This window comes from Thermobia domestica, unplaced genomic scaffold (assembly GCF_964235325.1).
Source record: "Thermobia domestica unplaced genomic scaffold, izTheDome1.hap1.1 HAP1_SCAFFOLD_427, whole genome shotgun sequence".
NCBI classification, from domain to species: domain Eukaryota; kingdom Metazoa; phylum Arthropoda; class Insecta; order Zygentoma; family Lepismatidae; genus Thermobia; species Thermobia domestica.
In genome coordinates, this window is record NW_027656137.1 from 97,745 (window position 1) to 103,754 (window position 6,010).

Consider the following 6,010-nt stretch of genomic DNA (forward strand, 5'->3'; position numbering starts at 1 on the left):
CAAGGAATGCTTTTCAATAATTACAGAATTTTCGTTACCTTTCCACCCCTCTCGAGCCTCTATAGTTTGCTTCTGACACAAAAATGTATTCTCCGCATGAGTAAGTAACTATTCCAAGAAACAAAGTGTGTGATTCTAACGACTCCAAAAATGTTTGTAACCTGTTTTAAGTCAGATATAAATATTATGTTTATGTTTGGTTAGATAAAATACGTTATCTTTTCTAGCTATATGACCACTCGAAAAAATCCTAGAGAGGGGGAAAAATGAAAATGTTCTTCAGGAAGGGAACTAAATTTTTGTCAGAGGGAATTTCCCTTTCACCTTCCTCGTCAATTCGTACACTGGACCAGCTGATGTTTAATGACCTAATTACGCCACTCTGTGCGAACCAGGTTGCTACTCTATTTGAAGTTCGCAGGAAAGTGCTATTCGAACCATTTTCCAAACAAATAACTTTCAAACATCCTTCAGGAATTCATTCTGGTGATGGGCATTTTTGCTAACCCTCAAACACCCTTACCCTCAATCAATTCCCTCACCCTCAGCCACCCTTCACCCTCAATCTACTCCCTCACAATCACCCTTAGTCGATTCCTTCACCTTCACCCTCAGTGGACATCCTCACCCTCTGTCGATTCCGTCATCTTCACCCTCAGCCACCCTCACTGTCAGTCGATTCCCTCACTCTTACCCTCAGTTACCCTCACCCTCACCCTCAATCGATTCCCTCACTCTTACCCTCAGCCACCCTTACCCTCAGCCACCTTCATCCTCAATCGACTCCCTTGCCCTCACCCTCAGCCACCCTCACTCTCAGACACCCTCATCCTCGTCTACCAAAATGAGGATGAATGAGGGTGAGGTGGCTCTCGTGAGTGCAAAAATGAGTGATGGTGCCCATCTCTGTTCAAGTGCACGAACCCGGGCCACTTTGAGAAAGTTGAAAGCTGGTATCCCTGTTGGGGATGACTTATAATTATCTTCCTTGTTATATTGTGGTCTCTATTTCAGCCTTTTATGCAGTGTTTACCATTTCACTTCACTCTATTTTTGTTCTTGTTTAACTTTATGTATAGTTTTAGTTTTACCACCATTAACTTAAATGGATTTGCATCTCCTTTTAAACAAGAAGCATTAAGAGGCTTTATTTACAAAGCAGATATTGATGTGTTGTTCGCTCAAGAAATGGTCCTTCAAGAGTATGGTTATCTTTCAAATCATACATGCTATTCTTGTTTCACGGAGAATGAGCTAAGTACAGCTATCGTCTATCGTATTGATCTAGAGTTTAAGGCTGTTAATGATTACCCAAATGAACGAATCTCCGTTGGAATGCTTCAACATATCAAATTATATAATATTTACGTTCCGTCTCGTTCTCACAAAAAAACGAGAGAGACAGGATTTCTTCAATACTGACCTTGCACAGGCTTTATTTAATGGTACCAACCCTTGTATATTAGGTGGAGATTATAATTCCGTTTTATAGCCTATTGACCAGACTCCAAACTTTAACTTCCCTCCTGAGCTCCAGCGAATAGTAGACACATATAGTCTAGTTAATGTGTGGCGTCACTTTCGACCCATTGACCTAGGTCACTTATTTCATACGTCAAAATCATCCAGTCGCTTGGACCGTTTTTACACAAGTCGCTCACTGGTTGCACAAGTACGAGATGTTATCCTCGAGCCTATCTGTTCTAGCGATCACTATGCTTGTTATGCCCCGCAACTGGCCACAACAGCTCTGTTGATATTTTGTTTACTTGTTTGTTATTTATTGTTTGTGATGCCATTTCGTACAAGTTCAATTTTCTACAAAGTTGGAATTTATGTTTTATTGAAATGTTAATCTGTTCCAGACCTGCACCAAGCAATATTACGAATTACATTGTTAATGTTTATTTTAAATGCGATACCGTATATCATATATCTGTACCGTTGAAGATATGGCTTAATTTATAATTACTAAGTGTCAATTGGCGAAATAGCTTTCTTTCCCGGAACAAGAAGAAGAAGAAGAAAGATAATTAATTTGATACAAAATAAAAGAGATAATATACTTCAAACAGAAACGTAAGAGATTATTTTAGAAAAAGGTTATTATTCTCTTAAAATATTTGATTAAAATACGTTATTTGGAATTGCAGGCCTACAAAAATAAGGATCTACGATATTTTAATCTGGTAATATATATTCATAAATAATTAATTAGTTCTGATAGCAACTATTCTACATAATTATTAATTTAAATACACAAAATATTATTTTTAATCATGGAGAGCGAGAAAATAACGTGTATGGCTAAATAAAGAGTTTCTTCTGGACGCTTAAGCCCTTCTACTCCTTGCTATGCCGCCAAATAAATGAAAATTTAACTTCATGAGTTAAGAAATAATCATTATCCAAATTCTATTTTTTATAATAATCTTATAATAATATACGAGATTATGATAATAATTTAAATATATATGTATTAAAGAGTAAATAAAATAATGCTATTATTATTGTATATAGTGAATAAATATGTCCCGTGTGGAAATATTGTCTTTTGCTGAACTGTTGTAACCTGAGATGCTAACTGAAACAGGACATGTACGGAAGCTGAAAGGAGAATTTTAATATCACTATAAATAACATGGTGCTGGTTTCTACCGCTTGGTAATCTATCTATATGCAGATATCATGAAATATCGGAACAAGGCCAATATATGTGCTACAAACATTGTATAAACACTATTCGTAGACATAATATTTAAAATACATATTACGCAGTTTTAACTACAAGTAGGTTAATTCATCTGATCTGCGGCTTCATATGGAAACATGAAATAAATAAATACTTACCAATTGATCATACTATAAAATATGTACAACGAAATTCTTGTATATGTAATATTTTTTGCGTTCTTACTTACATTTAATTTCTGAGAATTTGAATGTTCCTCCAATGACTGTATTCATTCATGTCGTCAGTCACGGTAGTTATCTAGTCCTTTGCGGTTTGATAGAGAAATCATCGTGATTGCATTTACATCCTCATCACCGAACTTGGATCTAAAGTACAAATGGATCTAAAGTACAAAATCTTTCCACGGTTTTCATTTGTGGTGCCGACTCAGTCTACATGCAAGGGCCAAACGGTTCAATTGTATTAACATCGCCTTCGGTCGACGGAATGGATGATCGATGTACCGGAAGAACAAAGTGGAGCATTACATGCTCTTATTATGAGAAAAACCCTACCAGTGTCAAAATTGTTTAGAAGTTGTCCCGTTTGATATTTTAACACTTCTATACTTATGGACCCTGAATATCAGCTTTTAATTAGAGAGGAATTGAGGATCTTGTTTCCTTTAATATCACGCTATCAGGGCAAACGTGTATTTTTGGGAGAAGCAAGTTAAATCTAGATTTCGATCCATCATTAAGCAATATTTTATCCAAAGAAACCAAGCATATACTCAATACAACTATTACTCGCGCCTACTCAAAGAATACATGCAAGAACATATGGGAGGCCGTCTGGCCAGGCCTCAAATACATAAATCAAAGCCCATCTATTGTCAATACATAAACAACGAGTGCGTGGTTTTTTTGTCCGAAGCAAAATTGTCCCAGCCGATGACACGGAACAGACTACATTGTACAAATTCAAAAAGAACGACTTAGGGGCAAACAAAAGTTGATCTCGTCCATTAAGGGCAAGAATGGCCAAATATATGAAGGTTTGCAGGTACTTCCCCAATTTGTTCAGCGTTATAAAAAAAACGCTATTCTGCACCTCAGGTAACGAATGTGGATGAATTTCTTTTAGACTTTATCCATTCAATCCTAGATGTTAATGCTCAAGAGTATCTAAACAGCCCCTTTACCGTCGATTAAGTTGAGACCTCCATTAGATTAGGCAAACGTGGTAAATCTACTGGAATTGACTCTCTTCCATTAGCATTTTATCTTAATTTCATTGATATTCTTTGCCCCTTTCTCACGGATCTTTTCAATGAATAACGAGAAAATTTTACTTTAGGAGAATCTCTCTCTACGGGTATTACTATTTTACTACCTAAAAAGCCTAACTCTATCTATTGATAAACGTGCAGACTTAAAAATCTTAACCCGATGTCAAGCGCTTCGTATGAAGAATTATATGGGAGAGTTACTTAGTTCCTGTCAATACGGTCATGGACGCCATGCGTTATTTTATGAAGCTTTAGCTAACGTAAGAAATTTTATATCCTATCATGAGACTGCCGCACCCACTCCTGTGGCCATTTTATCCACAGATTTCTCACAAGCTTTTGACAGGGTCTCCACGACTATCTCTTTAAAGTTCTCCACAAATTTAGATTTAGTGGTACTTTTCTCTCCATGCTTCAGGGAGTGTATCACAACAGAATAACTAAGCTAAAAGTTAATGATGCTGTAAGCTCAGTTATGCCTTTGCGTACTGGAATTCTTCTAGGTGACACCATGTTCCTTTTTCTATTTAGTGTCTCAATCGCACCTCTAATATACGCGGCGCAGACCAAACTGAATGACATCGAAATTTACCACGATTCTATCTCAGTTGCGAGCTATTTAGACGACGTACACTTCTATGTAAACAGTATTTCCACTATCGAAGATATTCAGAGTCTTTCAGACTCGTATCAAAGTATTTCAGGAGCAAGATTAAATAAACAAAAAAACTATGCTCCTCTGTATTCATCCGAAATACCAGGAACAATATAGTGCGTACTACACTGTTGTTAATTCAGTCAAAATGCTGGGTATTGAATGGTTCAATAACGTCAAACTAACCATTACTTTCAATTATGATATAATAGCACACAAAATACGCGGTCTTCTAATACGACATGAGCTTCCCAATATGAACCTGATTAGTAGACATTTCTTTCTCAGAGAAAATACCCAGCCTTCTGTGGTTTGTTTGCCCTATTTTTCCTCTCCCCTACAAACATACAAATTCCTCACTAGTCAGGCTTTGTTCTTTTTGTGGCAAAATAAAGTACTTCGTGTGGCACGTGAGCAACTCGTGCTACCCCCGGCACAAGTTGGAATCGCATTTCAAGATCTTTCGAAACAAGCTCAAGCACCACTATGGAAAATAACCATCGACGTGTTTACGAACGATACGAATAGTGTATCCAGTAATGTTATCTATGTTTGTTTAGCTTGCGTTGATCTCGAAACACCTATTAATGTTTTTCCTTGGGGATATAAATTCCCACACTTGTGAGAACCAGTTCTTGATATAGCCTATGGGTTGATTGCCCGAAGCAATTTAGACCTCATGCCTGTTAGAGCAATTTATCGCCGTTACATACAGACACAATACTTCGTCACGACTCATATTCTATATAAAGAACCACACCTTCACTGGGCTTATATTTGGCGAAATATTAATGCTCCTTTCTTAACTACTCAACAGAAATCGCTTTGGTATTCTATAGAAAACAATAAATACGAAACGCTAGACCGACTCTTTGAAGTAGGAATTGTGGATCACAATATGTTTTCACTGCAATAACATAGATACTCTTGAGCATCGCTTTCAATTTTGTACAGAGATTCAAGATTTCTGGCAACATTTTAGCCTACTTATAAGTAAGATTTGTCGCTCCTCTCGTCGCTACATTAAGGCTATCAATATTCTTATTTATCCAGATTTTAATTATTTTCCTAAAGAAAAAATAACAGTATAATTTGGCTCGCTGCATATGTGCTTCTACATGAGTTTCTATATGTGCTTACCACACATCGACAGTATCATATTGATGTGTATTCGTCTTATCTCCGACTCCATTTGCAGAAAATTCCGGTGCAGTATAAACACAAACATTTTGCAAACTATTTGGTTGTCTTAGCTTCATAAACTAGTATGCACTTTTCTTAATTGTACATTGTTATCTATATTTTAACCTTGTTTTCTGTCGACAGAATAACAACCCACTGTAATGACTATAAACTCTTTGCAATAATTTGATTCTCTTACCTTCATAAC